The sequence below is a fragment of the Peromyscus californicus genome, unplaced genomic scaffold, assembly GCF_007827085.1.
Source record: "Peromyscus californicus insignis strain IS unplaced genomic scaffold, ASM782708v3 Scaffold_4__1_contigs__length_199733344, whole genome shotgun sequence".
NCBI lineage: Eukaryota > Metazoa > Chordata > Mammalia > Rodentia > Cricetidae > Peromyscus > Peromyscus californicus.
In genome coordinates, this window is record NW_026294562.1 from 26414035 (window position 1) to 26441814 (window position 27780).

General features: G+C 40.5%; 1 protein-coding gene across 5 annotated transcripts in view; it reads left to right on the plus strand.

The window, feature by feature from the left end:
• Htr7 (5-hydroxytryptamine receptor 7) overlaps positions 1–27780 on the plus strand; it is a 114949-nt gene that overhangs the window by 22665 nt on the left and 64504 nt on the right. Inside the window, exon 2 of one of the 5 annotated variants that reach the window (XM_052761230.1) lies at positions 13828–13885. The exons of 3 other annotated variants lie outside the window; for them this stretch is intronic. The gene's annotated coding sequence lies outside the window, so the exon portion shown is untranslated. Of the gene's footprint in view, positions 1–487; positions 541–13827; positions 13886–27780 lie in introns of those variants that run through there. One more of the 5 variants, XM_052761232.1, reaches the window with a different exon arrangement.

Sequence of the window (27780 nt, forward strand, 5' to 3'; positions counted from 1 at the left end):
CTTCACCGCGGGATGAACGGCTGAGCTTAAAATACAACCCCACACCCATTCCCCTACACCAACCAGGCAACTTCAAGCACAGGCTAAGCACACCTTTAAAAGAAACATTGAAATGTTTCTGGTTTAGTGTAGTGATGATTCTAAGACCAGAGTTTTTAAAGCACTAGGAATTCCACCAGGGGGTCCCTTTGCTGTTCTTTTCTTTTCTTTTTCTTTTTCTTTTCTTTTTTTTTTTTTTTTTTTAAAAGAAATTGGTTTGATGCTCTATAGCTCGACAAACCATTGCTGTCACCCATAAAATAATTTTTCTCTTGAAGAAATCAGTCAGGAGGAAAAAGGCACTGTGCTGCCCAGATTTTAGGAGCTACTCTGGACAATGAAGAAAGGCCTTTGAAGGGCCCTAGCATTGGGTTCTTAAACGCTGCACTCTTACAAATGCTAATTCTGAATTTTATTCTCGTGAAAATCTAGTTTCAGTGTTTGGCCATGCTGCCAGTTTCCTGCAAGCTTACCGACTGGAGCCTTACTCCTGTCTTAAAGGTTGGTTCTAGTCTTTCGTCATATTCCTTGGGAATCTAGGAATATTATCTGGAGAACTCCCCCAGTGGAGCACTGAAGCAGAGGTTGACCATCTATCAGAGATGCTGGGGAAAGGGAAAAAATGCTGCTTTGGGTGTAGAGTAGGAGAATCCTTGGAGTTTCTTCAGACTCTAAGAATGTAGAATTTTGAGACTGAGCTGCTCTTTGGCCTTAGATGTATGCAAACGACAACTTGAAGTATGGTTTCAATACTCTTTGACTACAGAACAATTCTGTTTCATTTGTAACTGAAAATATTAAACCTCAATACCCACACTAGGATTCTGCTGGTGATTTCAACCCAGCACAGGACTATACCCTGTGGTGTTTAATGATACAGAGAAATAGTTGCTTATTTTCTTGGTGGACCCGCAGAACCTCTAAATGTGTAGATCTTTCAGCATGGGGATAATAATTGATGCCTCTGCATTTAAAATGACTGTGCCTCAGAGGATGCACTGGCATGTAGCTGAGATTTCCTCCTTGAAAACATTGCTATGCGTGGTTTGTTGTGTTTGAAATGTTCTTCCATTTTGCTGCTTGACCAGAGTTTATAATTACTAAATAAAGGGAACCGTAGGAAAGGGAATGCTTGTCAAGAAAAAGAAACACATTGTAGTTGTATTTAGGTAGTGATTTAGATTTTTTAAAAATGATCCTGCCATTTTATGTCAATGCAGGAGCCTCTGACAGCAAACAAGGGATTATTTTAAGACTGGAGCATGAACTGCCTATGTGAGAATATTGGCACCAGACTTGGCAGCTGAAGTTCTGAATTACTGCAGTTAAAAATGATAAAAAACATATGCATTTACAGTCTGGCTGTGACAACAGGAATTCGGAGAGTGCACTCGATGTACATAATAAGTGTATCCATGAGTGACATGCACAGACACCGACTGCTCAGCCAACCAAAACTCAGTTCTTCCACGATTAGAGTCCTTGTCAGTGGACCTTAGTGTAATAAAACAAATCCCAAGTTATGCTGCACGTGACGGCTCTTGAAGCCTGTCTTCATCGTGCTAACCTGTCAGCCAGTGCTTCTGTTGCGGTGGGCACATGCAGGTTCTGCTGAGCTCACACTGTGATTCCTCTACTTGGGCTAAAGGCATCCTTCACTCCGCATGCACATGCAGTGTGGTGCCAGCAGGGTGTCCTGAATACAGCGTACAAGTTAATTCTTCCTGGCAAGATCTCAGCTTTTCATTAACTATATCCTTGTGATTGTTATGAGTTATGGCAATATAGGCATATATTTTATCTTTTTGTTCCTCTAAGAATTGACCCATTGGTGAATTCCCATCTAAGCAGAATTTTAGATTTGCATTATTTTTTAGATAAAATGAAAATTTTATACCACTTCATGGCTAAGCTCAAAGAACTGTGCCCACAACTGTATTTCCTTCGTTACTGTTCAGTATGTGAGTTCGATATTACCAGATCTACTGCAGTGTTGGAACTTGACTCTCTAGTTTCATTTTGCCTATCCCCATCCATTTCCTAAGAAGAATCTAGAATGTTCTATTATTATTATCATTAGAGTGAACATAGATTTATTAATGAAAAGTGCTAAAAAACTCCCGAGAGTGAGAGAGACTGTAGGGAAGGAACATTTTAATCTTTGAAAAAAAAAAAAAAAACAACCCATAGTTAAGATAAAGCTAAGCATAATAAAATACACATTCTTTTTCTTTTTTTCTTTTGAAACAAAGTCTTCCTATGTAGCTCAGGCTGGACTCGAACTCACAATCTTCCTGCCTCGGCTTTCCAGATGTTGAATTACAGCTATGAAATGACAATTGGCTAATGTATAGATCTTAAATGTCTTGTCCAACCCATGTGATCCACGGCACAGGAAAGATACAGTTTCGTCGTCATCCTACAAAGCTCCCTCAGGCCTTTCTTAGCAAGCTTTCTTTATAAAGTTGTATAGACAAGAGTGGTTCCAAACTTGCTGTGGAACTCCAGAGTGGCCTTGAACTCTTGACCCCCCTGTTTTTGTTTCCCAAATGCTTGGATTCTAGATGTGTGCCACCACACCCAGGTTCAAATTACCGAATAGACGGAGTCTTAAAACACTTGAAATAAACTTTATTTGTTGTTTTTGGAACTTATATAAGAAATAGAAGTATAAACTAGTGCAGAGGGTGAAGGGTATCCAGTTCAGGAGAGAGATTATCTCGGGTGGGTGCCATCAGGAATCAGCACACGTCAACTGTATTGAGAATTTTTTTAATGTCTCAGACATAGATGCAATCTTATTATTATAGTATAGCTTTTCATACACCTGAAATGCATTTTAAAACTTACATTTTGAAATACATATAGAACAGTGTACATTCTAAGTGCAGAGCTTGGTAACTAACAGCATATCTTTATAGTCAACAGTATAAAAAATTATAACAGTGTCAACCTCACTCCCCTCCTCTAGTTCTTCACAAAGTACAATGTAACCTCTAAGCTGGGCGGTGGTGGCGCACGCCTTTAATCCCAGCACTTGGGAGGCAGAGCCAGGCGGATATCTGTGAGTTCAAGGCCAGCCTGGGCTACCAAGTGAGTTCCAGGAAAAGGTGGAAAACTACACAGAGAAACCCTGTCTCGAAAAACAAAACAAAACAAGCAAACAAACAAACAACAACAACCAATGTAACCTCTATTAGGTGCTCAAGAGAGAATGAATGAAGAGTAAATTGTTTTGTAATTTTCATAAAGAACCCAGTGTCCTGACTTTGGGCATCATAACATAGTTTTGCTTGACTTAGAACTTTTAAAAAGGTAGAACTGGAACTGTATAGTATATGTTCTTTTTGTTTGTTTGTTTGTGACAAGGCATGATTATGTAGCTCTAGCTGGCACAATCCTCCTGCCTCAGCTTCCCTAGTGCTGGGATTATAGGCGTGTGCTACCATGTTCAGCTTTGGCACTCACTCCTTTGAATCCCCCTTCTTATGCTTATCATACTGTACGTTAGATTCATCTATAGTTTTAACCAATTAGCGATTCACTTATTTTTATTTATGAGTTGTATGTCAATGTACAATGATATAATCACTTGTTTTATATATACATATATAATTTAAGTTTCTAGTTTGTGCTATTATGTATAAAGCTGCTCTGAATGTTGATTGCTCATCAAGTCACTTTGCTGTGGTAAAACACCATGACCAAGGCAACTTATAGAAGGAAGAGTTTATTTGGGCCTATGGTTCCAGAGGGGTAAGAGGCCATCACCATGATGAAAGTGTGGCAGCAGGCAGGCATGGCAGCTGGAGCGGCAAGCTGAGGTCTCATATCCTGAACCACAAACAGGAAGCAGAGACAGCAAACCTGGAATGATGAGAGACTTTAAATTCTCAAAGCCCACCTCCAGTGACACACTTCCTCCAGGAAAGTCACACCTCCTAAGCCTCCCCAAACAGTGCCATCAGCTGGGAACGAAGCAGTCAACTGCCTGAGACTGCAGGTGACATGTCATTCAAATAGATGCAAAGCAGACATATTGAGGGGTTGATTATTTTAATTCAGTTAAGGGATGGGCTCTGTATTACTTTTCTTATTGTGACAAAATATCTGATAAGCAACTTAAAGTAGAATAGGCTTGTTTTGACTTATAGTTTGAGGGTGTGGTCCGTCATTGTGGGGAAGGATGGTGCCAGGACATAAAACAATAGTTCACATTGTTTTCACAGTCAGGAAGTAGAGAAAGATGGATAATGGTCTTATTCCTTTCTCCTTGTAATTCATTCTAAGACGCTACCTCATGATATAGTGTTGTCCACATTGATGGTGGGTCTTCCCTTTTCAGTTAAAACCTTCTGGAAACATTCTTACAGACATGCCCAGAGGTGATGCTAAATTCAATCAAGTTGACATTGAAGATAACCATCAAATATGTCTTTCTAATTCAACATCCAACTATATCACTTAAATCATAACATTCCACTCCTGGCTCCCAAAGTCTAATTTCCATCTTAATGCAAAATACATTAAATTCATCCCTAAATGTCTTTCTAGACTTAACAGTTCCAACACTGTTCAGGAAGTCTATTCTGAAACTCAAAGGAACATCTTAACTATGTTTGCCCGTGAACAACAGCAATAACAGCAGCAGCAGCAGCAGCAGCAGCAAACTGTCTGTGCCTTCAGTGTACACAGGCAGAGACTAAGCATTCACATGCCAGCAGGACTGGGAGGATAGTAAGAAATGGCCAGGCTAGAACAAAACCAAAACCATTCAGGGCAAACACCAAGCCCTTCAGTTTCGTATCTGCCATCTGGGACTCACGATGGAATCACCTGGGCTCCAACAGCTCTAGGCAACTCTGCTCCTCCAGTTGTGCCACAGACAGCACATGCTGACTCTTTCATTGGTCAGGGGAGAGGGGATCAGTTTTCCTCTGTGATTTTTGTCTTTCCTTGGTGGATGTCCTATGTTCCTGGCATCTCTAAACCTTTGGAGTCTCCATTTCAACATAAGCCTCACCTTCCCAGCTTTATAAAATGGTCTCCTAGGCTTTCTTGGGAGGAAATCCAACTTTGCTACACATTGCCCAGCCTCATTTGCTCTCTGGAACCTTAGTGAAAGTCTTCATGACCCCATTCCCTCTTGTATCTTTCATGCCTGAAAAATCAATACCACGTATAAGACAGTGCCTCTTGAGATGTAGCCCGGGACCCGTGGACTATAACTGCAGCAGCTTCTGTACACCTTTGAGGCTGACCCTGGGAAAACAATTCCCTAATTGCTCATTTTGGAACAGAAAATCCCTTCACCAGCATTCTCTGTCCAGTCTCTGATCTTTTAAATGTATTTACATTATTATAACCTGGAGCCTTCAATGGATGATGGGGTCTTACCCCAGAGCACTTTTCTGCAGGTGAGAGTTTTCCCTCACGGTGTCGCTAATCACTTCAACAATCACAGCTTATTTCTCGGCACCCTCCCTCTTCACAGCTTTAAGCTCTCTCAGGCCTTTCTTCAGCAAGCTGCATTTTCCATGTCTTCCTGCTTCACTTGTTCGCTCACTATAGACCTGGGTAAGAGCAGTAACTGACAGCCATGTCTCTGTTGGCTATCCGGTCTTGAAATTTCTGCTACCAAACAAATTAGTCGATTATTTAAAAACCCATCCTCATTCAAAGTCTCAGGACAGGCAGAACGATGTCAGGTTCTTTGCAAGAATATAACATGAACGGCCTCTAAGCATAGGTCCTGATAGAATTCTTGTTTCACTCTGAAACCTTGTGAACTGAGATGTCTACTTTCCACAGGTCTCTTGGCATTCTGGTCTTCTAGACTCTTACTAGAGTGGCCCACTGAGCTCCATGTACAGCATGCTGGGGCATCTTTAGCTTGAAGCTCCAGACTCTTCCATTCTCCCCCGCAGATTGGTTCTTCACGCCTAGGAACTACATCGTCAGATCTATCACAACAATTGTACTCCTGCTCCCAACATTCTTTGTTAGGTATGCTTCTCGTTGCTGTGCCCAAATACCGGAAGAAAAGCAATTTAAAGGAGAGCTCTTTTATTTTGAGACAAGTTCTCTCATTAAACTTGGAGCTCACCACCTGGCTATGCTGGCCAGCCAGCCTAAGAGATTCAGTGGTCTCTGCTGCCCGAGCACTGGGATTACAGACACATGCTGCCACACCTGGGTGCTAGGGGTCCGAACTCGGCTCCTTGTACTTGTTTGGTACTTTTCTGGCTGAGCCATCTCCCAATCCCTGAGAATGGCTTTAGTTTGAGGGGATAGAGTTTACTGTAGTGTGAAAATCACGCTCACAGTATCATGACACAGCTGGTCACATTATGTTCTCAGTCAGGAAAGACAGATAGAATGCTGGTGCTCGGTTTACCCGCTCATTATTATTATTATTATTATTATTATTATTATTATTATTATTATATCCAGCATCTTAGCCCATGAGATGATGCTGACTCCATACAGGGGATCTTTCCTTTTCAGTTAAACTTTTCTGGAAACACCTTCTTGACACAACCAGGAAACGTTTCCATGGTGATTTTAAATCCAATCAAGTTGACAGTGAAGGTGAGCCATCACCAGCTGTCCCCCTAAGCCGTACTTTACTGATGAAGTGCTGTCGCTGGCAGACACCCCTTTCTAGGATGTAGCCTTCCTGGGATTTCAGTTCGAAGACTTGGGTGTTCTCAGTGACTTCTCCCTCTGACTTACTCTATTTTAGTCTCTTGAGAGCTGTGAGACTGTCAAGACTCCCACTGAAAACTTTTAGTATGGGAGCTTTACACTTCTTAGCCTCGGGCTCCCCTCTGTTCCAGAATTCAGCCAGTGTCTTGAGTGGGATGCCAGGCCAGTGCTTGCCTGGTTTTCTGGTCCTCCCTTCTCACTGGCTTCTTGGCCTCTCAAATCTCTAGTTTTTGTCTCTCTGGTCCCAGAAGATTGCCAAAAGCTCTTCTGGCGTTTTTGACTCTTAAAAGCAGTTTTGTGTTTAGGCTCTTTCCTGGATCCTCAGCCCTTTAGGCCTGACCCAGTTTTGGCTGATGACTCAAGGGGCTTTTAGCCTACCTTCTTGTCTCCGTAGCGCGTTCAGTCCCGAAGTCCTAGTGCTTCGACAGTTCTGCGATACCTACAAGAAGGTGTGTGTGTGCGCACTTTGTATTGTATCATGCTTTTTATAGTTGCTTTAAGTGGAAACATTGGTCTGAAACATCTGAAAATCTCATTACAGCTAGAAGTGAATGTGTGCCTGAAATAGTTTAAACATACAAATATAGAAATAGCATCATGTAAATGTCTTGTTTAAAACCCATCATTGGCTTTTCATTTCACTTGGGATGAAATTAAAACCCTTTTAGCATATTTACAAGGACCTTGATTTCTTCCTGTCTTGCTCCCCCACATCTTGTAAAATATTATGTTTTGCTTTCTGCATTCTCGTTATATTGATTTTTTTGTTTTGTTTTCTTTTCTATGATACCAAATGATTTTCCTGTATCAGCCCTACTCCAAGAAAAACCATTAAATAGTATTGTCATATTCTGCATAACAACATTTAAAGATGTTATGTGAATGGGTGCGCTGCCTACATGTGTGACTGTACACCATGTGTGTGTGTTGGATCACCTGGGACTGGAGTTAGGAACTACCACGTGGGTGGTTGGAATTGAACCCAGGTCTTCTGGGAGAGCAACAAGTGCCCTTAATCCTTGAGCCATCTTTCTAGCTCCCCATCACAACATTTCAATCAGTGATGGACTACATATGCAATTTTAGTCTCATAAAATTATATCACCTAGTGATGTTATAGCCTGTCTTAGTTAAGGTTTCTATTGCTGTGAAGAGACACCATGACCACAACAACTGTTATAAAGGAAAAACATTTAATTGGGATGGCTTACATTTTCAGAGGTTTAGTCCATTATCATCATGGTGGGACCCGGCAGCGTGTATGAAGACATGGTGCTGGCTACATCTTGATATACAGGCAACAGGAAGTGGTCTGAGTCACTGGGTTATATCTTTTGTGTATATGAGACCTCAAAGCCTGCCTCCACAGTGACACACTTCCTCCAGCAAGGCCACACCTACTCCAACAAGGCCATATCCCCTAATAGTGCCACTCCACTCAGAGGCTATTTTCTTTGAAATCACTACATGGCCATCTTAATTTGGTCAAATAATGTGTTTCCATAAAGACGAAACTGGCTGACAGTGCACCCCTTGGAATGTACCTCCAGTCTCTGAGGAGAAGCAATGCTTGACTGTGTTTGTGAAGCTGAGTTCATATTTGAAGTTCTGCTACTTAATGGGTGGTTTGTTTTTTGTTCTACTTATTTATTTTTGAGGTAGGATCTTGTAACGCAGTCTAGTCTGCCATTGAACTGGTAATTTACATACCTTGGCCTCTCCTAAGTGCTGAGATTACAGGCATGGACTACCGTGTTGTATTGTAGTTAACTTTGATCTTAAGTTAGAAAGCTTAAAAATGTCCAATCCTCCAGATGAGCAATAAATGAAATATCTGAAAAAATAATAAATGTTGGCAAGAATGAGGAATAAAGAGAGCTGTCCTATGTTAGCAGTGGAACTGTAAACTGATGAACCATTTAACATGTTTTACCGTTTTCATGTGTTACTGAGGACACATATACACTATGCCTTTGTTACTTTACTAAAAGTATATATAAGAGAGACTCTTGCCTATTAGAAGCATTCTATAAAAATGTTTATAGTACTCATCAATTTAAAACTCCTGAGCTTGAGATGAATAATACACATATGTGTCAATAGAATGAGTAAATAAATTGTGGTATATAATGATAGTTGAATAAATTGACTATGAATCAGATCCACTTAGAGAGCTTACACACAGCACTGATTAAATCAAATTTTAGATGTCATATCATTTTAACAATGAATACTCTAAGGTCACATACATAATGTTGACCAGAAGAAAGAAAGTACAAAGAAATAATTATATGTGATTCCGTGCACAAGAAAAGTAATTAATAGACACCATTGTGTAGGGATGTGTATTATTGGTGACTTAAATAAGGAGGCAATGTGGCTAAGGAGGACAAGAATAATTATCATTTCTAGGTGGGAAGGAGAGTGTAATCCAGGTGACATGCTTCTGTGGGTACTGCAATACTTACTCGCTTTCTGGACTGGAGTTGCAATTGGAGTTTAAAATTATTGTTAAAGCATCCACACACACTTTAGGCATTTCCTAGCACAAAACAGGTCATTTTGTAGGAAAAGAAACAGAAGTATTTATTTGAGGACAACTTGTGAAGTGCACTGGGCTCTCTTTGAGATGTCTGATTAATCTGAGCAGACGCAGTATTGTCTAAGGACTGTCAGCAGTCCCTGGTCTTTCGCTCCCTATGTGGGGGCAGGGGTCTTTTGGGTTGTTCACAGTTACAGGAAGTCATCTGGTGCTTTTCCAAGAGCCACAGTGTTTAGTTCCCACTGGTGTCTGGCTGAAGTCTTGCTTCCCTGCCAGGTTCTATGACTCATTGCCTTCGATGATCTGAGATCGGCTGTTGGCCTTAGATCTGCTGTTATCAGCAGTGCAGGGGCATTCTGGCCTCTCCAGATCGTCTTTCTCTTTGAAGGAAGTCCTTCTTTCTCAACTCTAAATTAATTTGCGGCTTGTACATACATTTTAAGAATTGTTGGAATCTTCTAGCCTTGCTAAGGAAAGATTAGAGAGAAGAAACAGAATCCCTTGTTCTTTTGGGAGGAAACACTTCCCACAAGCAACTTGAATTTTCTTCTTATGTTAACTAACAGTGTTGCTTTTTTTGTTCATAAACCACTTCCACACACCCAATCTTCTCTCATCCTTCCTGCAGCATTGTGAAGTGATTGGTCTTACCTCCATGTACTGTTAGAGGAACCAAAGGTTCAGAGGGCACAGGTGACTTGTCTAAGGATATACAGTTTACAGAGATGGAACTATGTTCAAACCAATTAAAGCAATATATATTTATATTTATATGTAAGTGTATAATATATATTATGTTTTATATAAATATGAATGTATTATATTTATATGTTTTATAAATTTATAAATAATTATTTATAAACAAATATAAAACAGAAAGTAACAGAAAAAGTATATTTGTGAAATATAATAGATGTTGGGATATGGGCCAGTGGTGGGGGTAAATCTTGTCTTAGATCACAATAGAAATGTAGAATTAGATTGGTGATGAAGATACCAGAAAGTATCCCAGGGAAAGGAAAAGCAACCATGAATGGAGGCTATAACAGCATTTGAGTGAGTTCAGAGAGAAGAGCCGAGAGGCCTTCCAAGTGAAGGGATGTCAAGGAAGAAACCCAAGTCAATAAGACGTTGCCCCTCGTTGCTGATTCTGCAGTTGCTCACCCCAGTCTCCATCCTCTCCTTCATCTTTAGGTATGGAAATTCCGCCCCCCCCCCCCAGGCTAAGGCTTCCTATAATAAAGACTGTTTCCTCGCTTCTCTTGCAGCTAGGTGTGGTCATATTACCCTATTTGGTCCAAGAGATGTTAATAGAGCTATTAATGTTTCAGCTTTCTGTTTGCATGCCTTAAAACAATTAGCATAACCCCCCTTTTTATTTTGTTCTTTCTCCTTTCTTGTTGCCTAGAATAGGAACCTGGTGACTAGAGGTTTGGTCACTTTGGTCAAGGACCATGCTTCAGAAGGAGGAGGAGTATGAAGGAAGGGTTTCTCAGCTTCCAGAATAAGGACTGCTGGAGTCCTTAACTTCCTACTGATTAGCAATTGCTACTGTGCTACTTATTAAATGGTTCAAGTCAGTCAGAACCACTACATCTAACTTCCAGTTTCTTCCCCAACTTGATGATTGTCCTTCCTACAAATGTTTCCATATTTCCTCGGACCTCAGTGTAGATGTGTCATTCTCTTATGTAAATATTGCAGATATAATCTACCATTTCGTGAGTATTTCTTATGTTACTTAACTTTATAGATATCTAACAGTAACCATTTATATCACTGAATCTTCCTAGTACCCTGGCAAGTGTATTTATTGAGTATCTGACATTGAGTGTCTCTTCTGATCAAAAGGGAACATACATATATGACTACTTTTAAGACTATTCTGTAGGTGAGAATGCTGTGGAAACCCATGCACATTGCATATAGCAAGAATGCAAAGCTTATTTGGTTCTTTTACATCATTGTAGCCATTGCCTACTGGGTAATGTGTTTAGAAGCATTCCTGGAATCCCCAGACATAAATAGTCTCAGATCACTCTGCACTTTTTCCTTCTTGCAGTCACTTCAATTTGTAATTAAAGTTTTGAGAAAATTGACTGTAATGACTTCATGATTCATGGGCTCATCTGTACAGTCTACATGGCAGGATCTGGGCTTATCTAGCTAGAAATTGCATTTCTAGTTCCCAGCAGCAATAAGTGTTCAGTTGCCTTTGTGGGTTGACTGAAGGGAAAAGGGAAGGTGGGAGGGAAGAAGGAAGGAATGATGTCTTAGATTCCTGAGTCCACATATCTGGGCCTAACTTCTTGTTCTCCAACTTCTACAGCACATTCCTCTTGTTGAAGGTGGAGTTTACTTGGGAAAGCAAATTAGGACGAAAGAGATTGCATAGTGAGAACAGAAGCAAGGAGTAGGCAGTGATAAAGCCAAGGAATGGTCCCCCCAAGGCATTGTAAGCTGGTGAGTCACTTATGGCTCTCTGCACCTGTGGAACACAGACATTAACAAGTTGCCAGTAATGTGAAAGCCTTAGCGGCTGAAAGCCAGGGGTGGCTTTTACCATCATTGCTGTAGATGAGGATAAAAATGCGAACAAAATTAAATGAAAATTCCAAAGCCTTTTCTTTCAGTGAATCAACACATTTTCAATTAAGCTCATGAATCTCACAAAGAAAGTCATAGGTGTTAGGTATGAAGGCAGTGCCTGGGTAGAGCAGCTGGGAGTAGAAATACCATTTATTAGGTGTATACTGTATACCAGGCCCAATGACAGATTTACATGATTCTTTTTATTTAATCCCTTTACTGATTCTGATTACTTTTATACTGAACTCAAAGCCCTCTAAGGTGAGAAAGAGAAGCATATTATTTAACCACAGTTGGTAAATATTTTTTCCCTAGGGATACACAGAGAGAAAGGAGCAATTGCAAGGAGGTGTATGTGTGTGTGCTTTGACATTAGGTCTTTAGTATGTGTGTGTGCTTTGACATTAGATCTTTTGAGCCTTCCACAGGTCCTTTGTCATTGGCATTGTGAACGTGATCTGTTAACTCTGTCAACCACAGAGCATTTTCTCTTCCCATTCAGATAAGAGTATAAAGATATTAATAACAACTGTAATTATAATATTAGCATAATTCCTTAATGTTATATCTGAAATCCTTTGAGCTGGCATTATGTATTTCAGAGTCCTGATTTTTTTTGGAGTTTAGAAATGTAGTTCAGTGAATGTATATATATATATATATATATATATATATATAATATATATATATATACATACATATATATATATATATACATACATATATACATCTGCCATGACAGTTAATTACGTGTCATCTTGATTATATTGAGACACCCATGTAAATGCCAAAACGTTTTTTTTTTTTTTCTGGGTATGTTTGCACTTCTTTAAAAAACTAAAGACTGAAAATTAGTAATATCAGTTCACATCATGTTTTGCTGCCACATAATCTTAATACCAACTTAGTAGGAAAAAAAAATTGGCTTTCCCAAGTACACCTGTGTCCAAATTCCTGGAACCTGTAAATATATGACCTTGTATAGTAAAAGCATCAGGGGAGGTGAAGGTAGCAGGTGGAGTCAAGGTTTCCAGCCAGTTGACTTTAAGGTTGAGAAATTCTCTTGGATTGTCTGGTTGTACTCAATATAATCATAAGGTCTTTAAATGTGGTGGAGGAGGGCAAGAGAGAGGAGACGATGCAGTGGTGTAGCAGTTGTGGTGCTCTTCTGTGGGACGAGGACTCAAGCCACCACTGCTAAGCTTTGAAGATAGAATGAACAAGTCAAGGGATGGGAGTAGCTTCTAGAAGTCAGAAAAGATGAGGGAGAAATGGGTTCTTTTTGAGTCTGGGAAGGACTGCAGCCTTCTAATGTCTCACTATTAGCCAAGGAAGATGCGTATCACACTTATGACCCAAATAACTATTGAATAATAAATTCATGTTGTTGTTATGGGCTAAGTTTGTGGCCATAGGGAATCTGATACAACCAGTTTAAGAGAAAGATCTGATACCAGAACTTTTGGGGTGTCAGGTTTATAGATGAGAATTGTGGGGTTGAAATTAGTTTTCACACACAGTAGGTACTGCTGCATTGGCTTAATCCTTTCTAGAGCCCCATGTAAAGGTGCTTTTGTTGATTCTTTCTTAAGATAGAGAAATCAAGCTCAGGAGGTTAGCAATCATTCCTAAGGTCACACAACTAATGAATGGAGGCTTGGGACTTGAAGCCATTGGTGTTTTGGTGGGTGGGGGCTGTCAATGCTAGGGATTTAATCTAGGCTCTTGTGCATGATAGTCTGAGCTACACCCCTTGCCCTTCTGTGAGATAAGTACAAGATACTTACCTATAAAACTGGTAGTACTAAAGCTTCACTTTGTAGGTTTTGATAGACAGGGTGGCATGTGGATAAACGTTTACCACAGGCCTGGTTCGTACTGAGTGCTGATATGTTAACCATTGTGATTGTTAGTATTATTGTGTTAAAGTATGCATTTCTATTTAACAGGGAGTCTATTGCTGGGCACAGAAGAATTGGATCTCTAAGAAAATATTGAACAGTCCTAGTAAGTTGAAACTTGTAGGATAAAAATTAATAAGATAATCTGTGCCTTTGTCGTCAGGACTCCCTTTCCTGGCTGGCTCATGTAGTGTTGGGTGCTCAGGATATTTGCATGTCAAAGTTTCTGCGTATAATCTGGAGAAAATAGTGAGCCCCATTTATTCTAATAAGCTGGGAGTCCTTCACTGGATTATCATGGCAAGCTTTTGGGGCAGGGTTAAGATGAGATCACTGTGGGATACCAGACCCACTCCTTCCCAGGTTTAAGGTACAATGTAAGTGATGAACTTGAGTAGGGATTTGTGTGTGTGTGTGTGTGTGTGTGTGTGTGTGTGTGTGTGTGTGTGTGTGTATGAGAGAGAGAGAAAGACAGAGAGAGACAGAGACAGAGAGACAGAGAGAGAGACACACACAGACACAGAGGGCAGGGAAGGAGAGTTAAAAGATTGAATGAGTAAGCTAGAGATTTATTTAATAAGCAAATCTTTCTTCTTTGCTTCCTAGACACTTTAAATATTGAAGATGCAAAGCTGAATAAAGACACATACCCATCTTCTAGGGCTATCTAGCAGAGAGTATCAGAATTATTTTATTCACATGTTAGACTTTGGAGCTTGAAAAAGTTCAGTTAAAGATATTGTATTACCATTAATTCCTGTGCAGTATGACCTTTCTTGAAGGAGTTATGAGTCATTTAGCTTCTAGTTGCAAACAATTGGAATGTTTTAGCTCTCCTATCAATAAAAACCAGCTACTCTGTGATTTGTTTTCAGACAGGCTTTCTGTGCCTGAAGAATTCTTAAGAACTGCTGCATTGATTGCCCTCTAGGTCAGAAGTATGATAAGGGTCACCCTTTTGATATGTGTTGAAGTTAGGGATGCCAGTCTTAAGATGAGAAGCTGTGGACTTTTGGGGACATCGATAGTGCTTCTATTTGGGGGAACATTCTTATTGCCCATTCTTCCATTTTTATTTTTGTTTTCATCACGGCCTCTGTTCTGATTCTGGGGTGATCTGTGTTGCTGAACACTCTGATACTTTCCACTTTCCAACAGACATCTGGATAGACAGCTGTCTTCCTTCTGAATGTTTCTGTCATCTGAAACATCAGGCAGAACCATACTCTAAAGGAAGCCATAAATATTTAGGCAGAAACATGGGAGACTTGCAGGGCATGCCCTAATCCAGCTGTGGTCAATATGATCCAACTGTCTACATATTTCAGAATTTTATTTTGAGAAATGCATTTTTATATGCTTGGATTTAAAATGTCTCTGCTGTTCTCAGAAAAAGTCCTTAAAATTCTTTCTTGCTCATGAATGGATTTCTTGTGATTTCATTTTTGGCAGTTTTCTATGTTATGTACTACAGGCTCCTATGATGCTACAGGCTTCCTTTCTAAATTCCAAAAGTTAAAGTCTTTAAAATATCTATTGAAACATTAACACACCCCTTTATTATTATAGAATTTATAGGAGATTCATCTCTTTACTTCTTCAACATTTATTGATTCCCTAATCTGTATTGTTTACTTGTAACATGAATTGCTATGCTAAATGGCCTTATTAATAAAAAAAAAACCTCAGAGTCAGATATTGGAGTGAAAGCTGAAAGATCAGAGGAATAGAACAAACCGGATGCAAGTTCTTACCACTAGGAAATCCTCATCCCAAGAGAACTATTTCCTGTATGCTCATGCCTATATACCTTTCTGTGTTCTGCCATCTTACTTCCTCTCTCTGCTCAGCTACATCACTTCCTCTTTCTGCCCAGCTCTATTACTTCCTGTCTGTCTGTATACACCTCCAGACCTCTATGGTTAACTAGTGCATGTACCACCATGCCTGGCTCTCTTCCCAGTGTGGCCTTGAACTCACAGAGATCCGGCTGAATCTCTGCCTCCTGAATGCTAGGATTAAAGGCTTGTGCTACTACTGCCTGACCTCTATGTTTAATATAGTGGCTAGTGTTGTCCTCTGATTCTCAGGCAAGCTTTATTTGTTAGAGCACAAATAAAATAATCACCACATTTACTCTCCCATATCCTAAGCAAGACAAACACACTATACTCTGGGATTGTATATTTTAATAAAATGAAGTGGGCAAGAAACAGTTTACACACAGAGAGACCGATACATTAGGACTGAGTATGACATGGAGAATTAAAATAGAGAAGTACGTTAGAGTGGGTGACCACGAAGACCTTTCTAAGGAGGTAATGCAAAGGGTGGTGAAATGGTTCAACTAATAAAGAGGCTTTTCCCCAAGCTTGGTGACCTGAATTCTTGGATCTACATAGCGGAAGGAGAAAACTGACTCCCACAAGCTGTCCTCTAACCTCCACATGTGGAATCTCCTCAACACACACGCATGCATGCACTAGGAAATGAAACAAAATAAAAACCCACTGAGATATTAATAATGTAAGGCGTATAGTAAGAAGAACATTCCAGTCAAAGAGAGCAACTGTTGTGAAGGCCCTGGGCCAGTGTGATTGCGGTGGAGGGCCCAAAGTAAAACCTTGGAGGAGATGAGAGTATCAAAGTGATCCGATATTACATTCAGGATTCAGGGCAGGTAAAGAATGTGAATTTTTTGAAGTGTGATATAACCATTGGAGCATAGGTTAGCAGGCTTGATTTCCATCCCAATAGTTCATTGTGGCTACTTCATGGGTACTAACAGAGGAACAAGACTAAAAACTGGGAGGTCCACTGAAAGGCTTTTGCAATGGTTCAGGAAAGAGGCAGTTGTAGTTTGAAATGGGTTTAGGGTGTCGAGAATGGAGACAAGTAGAGGTATCCCAGAGGTATCTTTGAGATGCAGTGGTTGGCCTTGCTTATGGACTGAGAGCTCATTCGTCACTCTTGTGCTGTTGGCTCAAGAAATAAATCCAAGAGACAGTGATGCTGTTGACTGTGATGTGAGAGTAGTAGAGTCAGTGGTTAAAGGAGAAAGTTGTATTTTAAATGATAAACTTGGTATCAATTCTAGAAAGAAGTCAAGGGTAGAGATATGAATTTGGGTGTTGTTCTGGCTAGTTTTAAAATGCCCCCACCAGACTGACCTGTGGGCAAGCCTGTGGTTCATTTTTTTTTTTTAATTGATGATAGATGTGGGAGGGCCCAGTTCACTGTGAGTAATGTCACATGTGGTGGTTTGAAAGGGAATGGCCCTCAAAGGGAGTGACACTAGTAGGTGATGTGGCTTTGTTGGAGTAGGTGTGGCCTGTTGGAGGAAGTGTGTCACTGTGGGGTGTAGCACGAATCCTAATTGGTCTTAATAAAAACCTGGATCCAGATATCAGGGGTAAATCCTGAAAGGTCCAAGAGACAAAGGAACAAGTCACAGCCACCACTTCTTAGCTCACCAACTCCTTAGCTGAAAAAGACTGAGCTCCTGTCTCCTCCACCTTATATTCCTTTTCTGCACCCAGGCATATCACTTCCTGTCTCATCCCCCTAGTACTGGAATTAAAGGCATGTGTGCCTCCCAGGTACTGGGAGCAAAGGCATGAGAACCCAAGCATTGGGACTAAAGTTGTGTGCCACCACTGCCTGGCCTCTATGGCTAATTAGTGACTGGCTTTGCCCTCTGATCTTTAGGCAAGCTTTATTTGTTAGAGCATACACAAAATATCACCACAGTGGGTGTGGGCTTTGAGGTCTCTTATATGTTCAAGCCATTCCCAGTGACTCAGATCACTTCCTATTTCCTGCAGGATCAAGCTATCGCTCCTTCTCTACTCTCAGTTTCTTCTCTAGCTCCATGTCTGCCTGCATGTTGTCGTGTCCCACCACGATGATAATAGACTAAACCTCTGAAACTGTTGAGCCACCCCATTAAATGTTTTCATGGTATCTCTTCACAGCAATAGAAACCCCAACTAAGACACCACATATGGGCTCGTTGTCCTGAGTGCTATAAGAAGTCAGGCTGAGCAAGCTTTGGGGAGCAATTCATCAAGTAGCACTCCTCCGTGGCCTCTGCACCAGTTCCTGTTCCCAGGTTCCTACCTTGAGTTCCTGTCATGACTTCTCTGAATGATGGACTATAAGCTGTGTGATGAAATAAATCCTTTCCTCAAGTTGCTTATGGTCTATTTCATAACAATAGAAACCTAACTGAGACAGGTTTCGCTGTAATGATTTTTTTTTTTTTTAAAAGAAATAGTGGAAGAGAGAAGACAAGAAAAGGCATTCCAGTGGTCACAGTATCAAGCCTCTGGGAGATAAAGTGATTCAAAGTTAAGAGAAGAAAATGAGCCAGCGAAGTTTAGGAAGGATGGACAGTGAGCTATGAGAAATGCCTGGGTTGTACAGAGGAAATTAAAGGGAGAGTGTTTTGGTGAAGGTGGAATGTAATCAGTTTGCTGATCTGGAAGTCACTGGTGGTCTTGACAAGGGTAGTCTCAGGGAAGTGGTAAGAGGGAAGTCTAGGGGATGGAGGTGACTTTGAATGGAGGAAAGAAGTAGAACAGCAATGGTGGTGGGACATTTAAGTAGCAATGGCACTTCCAAGAAGGTTAGCTGTCAGGTACTCACCAAGGAACCCAAATTCCAACCCTATATCGGATGCAAATTGCTTATGTACATGTCTTGAATTCCGTTAGGATGGGCAAGAACTTCAAGTTCATTATTCGCTTCTACATCCCAAGCCTTACAGAGTGCTGGGCACACAGTATGTACTTAGTCATTTTAGTCTGAATGAATGGATGGGTGACTTTAGGAATAGCCTACTGTAATAGAAACACTTTAGGCTTGAGGCCATGTCTCATATCTTGAGTCTCACATACAGCACTTGAGATGCAAATGTATTCCTCAATGAATAAGTGAGTCTGATGAATCTGGTTGTAGACAGAGAAGCTGCAGGTAGGAAAACTCAGAGTCGGGAGATATTTAGACTGAGGTTCCTGGAGCCATGAGCACGACCCAAGCCTGGAGTCTCAGGCCAAAGATGTCTGTTGAGACAGAAAGGAGAGGGTAGATTGCAGGCTCTTCTAAACTTGACTAATGCCCCAACTGTAACTTCACATGTCATCCCTTAATTTTAAACCTCATTATTTATAATTATAGCTATATCTCCATAAAAGTAGTATGGTGGTTTCATGAGATTATATCAGTAAGGAGGTTAGCCAATGGTCTGACTCTTATGAAACATCCACTATTGCTCAACATTGTACTAGGAACTTAGGTTCTCCAGTCAGTCAGGACTTCTGGAATTGGAGAGTTGTTTGAATGGAGGGATTCCCTGCTGTCCTTGTTGACTCTCCTTTCATTTTAAAAGGGATATATAAATCATGTTTATCTTTATGAAAAGCCTACATGTGTTCTTGATGAGGCTTTAACAAATTTCATTCTGTATCCCTCAAACTATACAACTTGCTTACTGATGTCAGAAGTGGGGACCAAAGTCTGTTCCATGGACAAGGTCAGATGTGGTTGCATCAAATCAGGAACTGTTTCTGCTCCTGGAGAAGGGAGGGTTCATGGTTGGACCATCATATTTTTTTTTTTTTTTTTTTTTTTGGGTTTTCGAGACAGGGTTTCTCTGTGCAGCTTTGCGCCTTTCCTGGAACTCACTTGGTAGCCCAGGCTGGCCTCGAACTCACAGAGATCCGCCTGGCTCTGCCTCCCGAGTGCTGGGATTAAAGGCGTGCGCCACCACCGCCCGGCTTTGGACCATCATATTTTAATTGGCTCTTGTCTACTCTATGTAATACTTCCTGGGTGTAACCACGCCTTCCCTTACTTCCATACCTCAGTACAAACTATTTCCTCTGCCTGGAAAGCCCTCCCAGTGTCTGCTGATTTCTGAAACATTCTTGGAGATTCAGCTAAAGTACAGTGGTTACTGGGATGCTGTCTCTGGGCTGAGTGTAGTTTGTACAGCAAGCTCTTTTTTTGTGCTATCACCATATGAGACTGTTGCTTTATATTTACGTCTCCCCCTCTTTATCAAATGGTAAGACCCTTAGTGGGAGTTTTTTTCATGTCTGTTTTCTCCTAGCTCCTATTGGCATTTGGAAGGTATTTGATATACATTTGCTCAATGGATGAATGGATTAATAAGTTAACAAATCAAAGAAGCAGATAGTGACCATTTACCTGAATCTTGAGCATAAAACATGTGGCCAGGGGTAAGTGAAAAGAGACATGGAAGGCACACCATTGATGACACAGTTTGGACTTGCTGGGCCTGTTTCCTTCCCTTCGGCAGACCTGCCAGCAGCGTTTGTCTTTGACTTTGAAAGCACACTTCTGCTTCATATGACTTATGAAGACACTGCTGATTTTATCCCCAGGATGTTCTTGTCAGTAAGGCCTTCCTGTAAGGACAATCATTGTAATGGGGTTTCACCTGCGTAGCTCATTATATGAACATCCCTGGAAGTCTTATTGGGTGAGTTTCTAAGCCTCAGAGGCGCAGCTTGACAGTGGGAGTGATATGGCGGGAGTCACTCTAGCATAGATATTTCCAATATACCTGCACAACATGGGAAAATCACACGGTGAACCCTGATTTTTATCTCCAGAACTTTCCTAAACACATTGCTCACTGTTCATTGCCACACCTTGGCTGAACTTCAGACATTTTTATCCATGCGCACTAGCTCCAGTCTTGATTCTTCTTCCAGGGAATAGCTTCTACTCTGACAGATTTCTTGGAGACTGGAATATTCTTCTCAGATGTCTCACTTGTATACAGGCTTGTAATATGCTGTGAAAATGCCCCTAAGTTTCTTCCATCCCAGTACACACAACCCTTTAAAAGTAGAACTTTCTTGCCCTTTCATATGGGCTCTGGGCTTCGCCCTATAATCTGTTTTGGCTATTAGGATTTTGACAAACGTGATCTGACTTGAAAAAGATGCTCATTTCTCCAATTGCTGCTTTGAGGACCCTGTGATGCCAGTTACCTTGGGAAGAACCCTAGGTCAGATAAGAGATGTATAACTCGTTTACTTGGCTGCCTGTTGCCCATTTCATGAATGAAGTTATCATAAATTATTCAGATACCAGAAGATCTATCACTTGACCAGAGACATGTAATAAAAAAACAGATGAGATGAATCAAACCTGGACCAAAATGGTGAGCTGAATAAATAGCTGATGTTGAAACCACAAATTTTAGAATGGTTTGTTACTCAGCAAGAGCTAATTAATGAATTTACTCTCCTGTCTCCTGAATTCATATTCCCATATTGATTTGTTCATATTATGGCACAATGCCCATCATACTCTCCAGATGGGTAAGTTTATATATGAGTGTGTCTCTCTAGGAGACCTTGGATACTCCGATGACAGGATCAGTGCCCCCCAGGAGCAAAAAAATTCATCTATATAAGTTCAAGCCTAATGCCAGGCACAAACATCAACTCTGGAAATGTGAATAAATATATGCAGATAAACAGAATAAATATGCTCAGATAAACAGAGTAAATATATGCAGATAAACAGAGTAAATGTATGCAGATCAATTAGGTATCTTTTAATCTTGCCTCCTTGTCACCAGCAGTACCTTACATATGACTTCCCCACTTCCCATTTAGCTATTCAAAACTTGGTGTTGAGCATATCATCACTGCTTTGTGTTTTCACATTCTCTTTTGCAATTATGGTGCCTTTTGACCATCCTCATAACGTCTCAGTGTACCCACAGATCAAAGTAAAGTCTCTCAAGTTTAAAAAAAAATAGGATTATATAGCCATAAAAGACATCAGCCAAAATAAAACCTTTTGATAAAAGCCAAAGTTACCTTTTTCTAAATTACATTTCTCAAATAGCATTATGTGATGATTGATATTTTATTTAGATATTTTCTTTTCAATGCAAAAGACTTGTACTTGCAAAATGAACAATTTTCTCACTGAAAGCTATTAATTTCATCTTGTCTAAGGTGATAAATCTTGAAACAAATTCATTTAATGTGTTGCTCCAGTATAAATTGCTGATCAGTTTGTAGCATTCTGGGTAACCCCTGAAGTCAAGTGAAAAAGGCTTCCAAAGCCAGAGTGAAGGCAAAAGAAGGCAGTGCAGGTCAGTTATTAACAGACTTCCAAGAATTACTTATTAAATAAATGCCCAGTGTGGGATTAATAATAAACATTAGTGTTTACTAGTCAAATCCTGTGCTGCCTGATGAACATCTTATTTAATCTTCCTAACAGCCCCACATGGTAGGTTCTAATGTTCCCATTTTACAGATGAGGAAAGGCTTAGGGAGTTTAATCAGCATACCCAGGATAATTTGGGCCCTAGAACCAAACACTGTTGTGTTAGCACTGTTGTGTTGGATTTAGACACAACAGTGTCTATTTTAAACCTAATATCTTAATCATTGAGTTTCACAGAGAGGGGGATGAAAAAATATCTACTCATGATGAATCATGTATTTTAATATTGCAAACTAAATTACTAATGTAGCCACGACTTACTTAGGGGCATGAAGTTCTTGGCTGGCAGAAACATCTTATTTACCTCCTTTTGAATCATATTGATATTGAGAGGGTAGGAGCTGACCTTGGTGTATATGTGTGTCCACAGCTGTTCCTAGTTGCCTACAAATTTTAGGTTTGCCTGTCTTTAGGTCGAGGTGTCCCTACAAAGTATCAAATACCAGAATGTAGAATGGGAAAGGGTCTGCCCTAGTTCATATCTCCACATCAAGTCTCCACCCTTCTCCAGTCATTTCTCGTCTGGAAAACTGACCTACAATCTGGCTTCTGCTGGACGTTGCAGCAGAGGTCCTAGGGAGGACCTGTCAGAGGTGAAGGGAGGGTGTGCCACCCTGTTTCTTTATAGGGCCAACTTGTACTTACTGTGTTTCTTCTTAAAATGTTTTTATTTTGCATTTCTTGTTTCCCCTCATTTTTATTAGTTCTCTGAGAATTTTGTTCAATTCATTTTGATCATATTCACCCCTCCTCCATCCCTCCCAGGTCCATCCCACTTTCCCTACTCATCCAAATTTGTATTCTCTCTCTCTCTCTCTCTCTCTCTCTCTCTCTCTCTCTCTCTCTCTCTCTCTATCTCTCTCTCTCTCTCTCCCCTCTCTCTCTCTCCCTCCCTCCCTCCCTCCTTCTCTCTCTCTCTCTCTCTCTCTCTCTCTCTCTCTCTCTCTCTCTCTCTCTCTTAAACCTGTTAAGTACAGTTTATACTCTTGGATGTGTGGCCTTCACTGGAGGATGGTCTATGCACTAGGATTTTCACCCTTAAAGAAAACTGATTCTCCTTCCCCTAGCAGCTGTCAACTGCCAACAGCTCCTTGGCTAGGGCTTCATGCCCACCTTGCCTTCTCCATGCTGGAATTTTGTTTGGCCTGAGCCTGTGCTGGTCTTGTGCAGACTGTCACAGCTGCTCATATGTGCAATGGCCCTGTTGGGTCTGCAAAATGATGTTTCATAGTCTTCATCTACCACCTAAGGCTCTAGATGTTTCACCCCCTCTTCTGCCACGATCCCTGAACCTCAGGTAGGCGGGGTATAACATAGATGTCCCATTTAGGACTGCGCATTCTAAAGTCTCTTATTCTCTGCACCTTGATCAGTTGTGGGTCTCTGTGTTGATCTTTATCTACTTCAAAGAAAAGCTTTTCTAATGATTGTCAAGAACTGCACTAATCTATGTGTATAACTGTAACTGCTTAGGAGTGTGCTTAATACCATGTCCATCTAGCTGAGTACTTTATTTTAATAGGTCCTCCCCCCAAGGCCTGTGACCTGCCTACTTTATAGTTTCTTGGCCCCAATAATGGTGCTTAGATATGGGTTTCAACTTTTGGAGTGGGCCTTAAATCCAATCAGAAAGTTACTGGTTCCTCTCATGATGTCCATGCCACTACTGTACCAGCAGGCATATCTCACCAGGCCAGTTGTTATTATAGTTCACAGTTGGGTAAGAGTGATGATTGTTTTTTTCTCTCTGGTATCATGCCTAATACTTTCAAGCACCATGAAAATTAGCCAGTAGGGATGAGGTTTCTCAGTGAGCACCACCTTAATTTCTTCACGCTCTATGACTCAAGAATGTGGAGTCTTCATTGACAGGTCTTAACCATCAGGTTCTGGAGAACAATCAAGTATATTGGCAATATCTTGTAATATTTTAGTTTCTATGGGACCTCATTTGCCAACATTGCTGAGAGAGGTAACCTATTCCTGAAATTGTGCCTTTTATTTGTTAGTCTGTGGTGTTTACTAGGGGCATTGTTGAACATTTTAAAAATGTTTCTCAGCCATTTGCATTTTGTCCTTTGTAGTTGGACATTTTCTCCAGTCCCACTAGGCCCTCATAGTCCCAAGGTCTGCTTGTAAAATAATCACTCAGAAGCTTATATTAATTATAACTGCTTGGACATTTGCTCAGGCTTATTACTGACTAGCTCTTACACTTAAATTAACCCATAATTCTTATTTATGTTTAGCCACATGGCTTGATACCTTTTCTCAGTTCTGCCTTGTCATCTTGCTTCCTCTGTATCTGGCTGGTGACTCCTGACTCAACCTTCCTCTTCCCAGCATTCTCCTCGTCTGCTCACCCCAACTATACTTCCTGCCTGACTACTGGCCAATCAGTGTTTTATTAAACCATTGTACAAGAGCATTATCTTATAGCAGTCCCTTGAGAACTCTTTGTTTAGTTTCATGCTTCATTTTACATAGAGTTGTTTGTTTTCTTGATATTTAGTCTTTTGAGTTCTTTGTATATTCTAGATACTAACCCTCTGTCAGATACATAGCTGGTAAAGATTTTTTTCCTATTCTGTAGGCATTTTCACTCCAATTTTGGTATCTTTGCTGTAGAGAAACTTTTTAGTTTCAGGAGATCCCATTTATTAATTGTTGGCCTTAATCCTTGCCCTGTCTTTGTCCTGTTCAGAAAGTCCTTTCCCGCCAATGAGTCCAACACTACCCCCACTTTCTCCTCAATCACATTCAAGATATCAGTTCTCACATTGAGATCTTTGACCCATTTGGAGTTGAATTTTGGCAGAGTGAGAGATAAGGATCCAGTTTCATTCTTCTATACATGACTATCCAGTTTTATCAGCACAACTTGTAGAAGATTTTCTCCCATGTGTATTGCTGGCCTCTTGGTTAAAAATTAGTAGACTAAAAGAGTGTGGCTTATATGTGGGTCCTCAGTTCTATTCTAATGATCAATGTGTCTGTTTTTATGTTATTATTATGCGATTTTACTACCATAGTTATATAGCATAATTTAAAATCTAAGGTGGTAATATATCCAGCCATTCCTTATTGTTCAGGGTTGTTTTTGTTATCCAGTATTTCCATATTGAATTTAGTAATTTTCAATTTCTCTGAAGATCTGCTTTGGGATTTTAGGAGGACTGCATTGAATCTGTATGTTGCTTTTGATAGGAAGGTAATTTTTACAATGTTAAACCAAGAGCATGGGAGATAATTCTAGCTTCTGGTATCTTCTACAATTTCCTTCTCAGAGTGAAGTTTTCATTGTACAAGTCTTTCACTTCCTTGGTTAGATTTAGTCAAGGAAATTTTGAGGCAATTATAAATGGACTTGCTTGCCCGGTGTCTTCTCAGTGTGCTTGTCGTTTCTATATAGGAAGGCTGCTGATTTGTGTGTGTTAATTTTCCAGCCTGTTATTTTGCTGAATGTGTTTATCAGCTGCAGGGGATTTCTGGTGAAGTCATTAGGATCTTTTATGTATAGAATTATATTATCTGCAAATAAGGATAATTGGACTTCTTTCTATTTCTATTTGAATCCTCTTTATTTCCTTCATTTGTCTTATAGTCTCAGAGATACAGAGATGGTTCAGTATATGTAAATCAATAAAGATAATCTGCCACATAAATAGACTCAAGGAAACAAACCACATTGTCATCTCATTAGATGAAGAAAGCCTTTGACAAAGGTAATATCCCTTCATGATAAAAGTCCTAAAAACAATCTAGGACTACAGGGGACATATCCCAACATAACGAAGATAAGAAGCTCACAGCCAACATCTTGCTAAACAAAGAAAAAGTCAAAGTCTTTCCACTAAAATCAGGAACAAGACAGGGATGTCCACTCCCCACCCCCACCCCACCTTATATCCAATTTAGCACTGGAAGTCTTGTCCATTCCACACCCCCACCCCACCTTGTATTTAATTTAGCACTGGAAGTCTCACTATGCTTCTAGACTGTTCATCCTCTCAAGCCTACCTTGCTAAATATCTACTCCCCTCCTGGCCTGGTTCCCCGTCCCTCCTCCATGTGAGCCCAGGATAGGAATTGTTCTCTTGTTGCCACACTCTGCTCTGTGATTTCCCTATCCCAACCCACATCCCTGAAACATTCTCCTGGAATTATCCCAAGTGTGCACTCTCTTTCTTACTGGGACCCTGACTGAAAAGAGAGTTTTAGAGACTATACTCCCCACTTCACATTCCATGAAAAAAACAAAGCAAAGCTGAAGGAGGAGTTAGCATTTGCTGTGCCAGCTGTTGAGGAGTACAGCCAGACATGGAAGGCTCATGGACCTGCTTTTTTTGTCCAGTGATATTCTGCATACCCGACTAAGGAAAAACCAGTCAGGGTGGGTACCTTCCTCATGTCCTAGTAGGCAAGCCCAACCTTTTGACATTGTGGCACAACAGTATCATCTACGACGTTCATGCTTGAGAACTACACAGCCATTTTTTTTTTTTTAAAGAAACAAATCCTAAACATTTTAAGTAGGTTTGTTTACAGCTTTGTTTGGGCCACATTCATAGCTGTCCTGGGGTGCATGCATCCTTGCGGCGCTGTAGTCCCTCCCATGATGACTTTTAAGCCAGATCATAGCTCATCTGTTCTTGGATCCTTTCTCTTGCAGCCTTAGCCTTATCCTCTGGAATGAAAAAAAATGCCCCCGAAGGGACTTCTGTGTGTATCTGGTAACAGATTTAAAAGCCATGTAGGCAGATGATTTGTGTGTATAATGAATGCTCTGCAGGGTAATGTGATTTTGTTCTTTAAAAAATGTAAAGTATTTATCCATTTACTAACACCCACAAACCAAAATGGCTGCCAGTCAAAATCTTTTCATGGGGGAGGCTTTCATCACAGATATTAAGTCTGTTCAAGCTTGGGTTACTGTTAGAAGGCTGTTGCAAGGTACTGACACAGCCTAAATGGCCAATAAATATTTGTTGCATGAGTGAATAAATGTTTATGCTGTTGAGGAACTGTAGTAGTTTAAAGTTAGTGTGTAAACTGTGGGCAACAGTGTTACTTCTTTGACCTCTGATGTGTTCTCTCTGGCTGCTGAAGTCTCATGAAGTTAACTAGAATGTTGCTGATGCCTTGATTATGTTTTAGTTTGTTTTTTTGCACCTGTGATAAAGCAAGAGCAATACCTTGAAGTTTGAGGGCCTGAGTTTAGATATTCCTGTGAGACTTCTTATTAGATAAGACGGTGATCCACACTGTAGAGCTGGATTGATAGCACTTTTTAAAAAGTTTGTGTGCAGGAGAGTGTTTTTGTAAGTTGTCAAGAGGTAATTGCTTTTATTCTAGTGTTCAAGACTCACAATTAGCCTTTGAACTGGCAACAAAGTGGGACTGTCCTGTGGGAATTAGGCTGAAGTGTTCTAGTTCAGCTGCTTTGGATCTTCTAGTGTCCACAAACGCATTTGTAGTTTTTATGATTCTATGGAGGTAGATAATGAAAGAATATCATCAGAGACCATCTTTCCTCATAACCGCTATCTCTTCCTGGTAGCCAGGATGTCTGGCAGCCTCCAGACCTGGGTACCAAGCAGCAGTGGTGGTCGGGACTCACATTTAACAACTCTTCCAATCAAAGTTTTACCCTCACAAATTCTCTCCACAGGTTCGGGTCTTTCTTTTTCCTTCCTTCCTTCTTTCTTTCCCTCCTCTCCT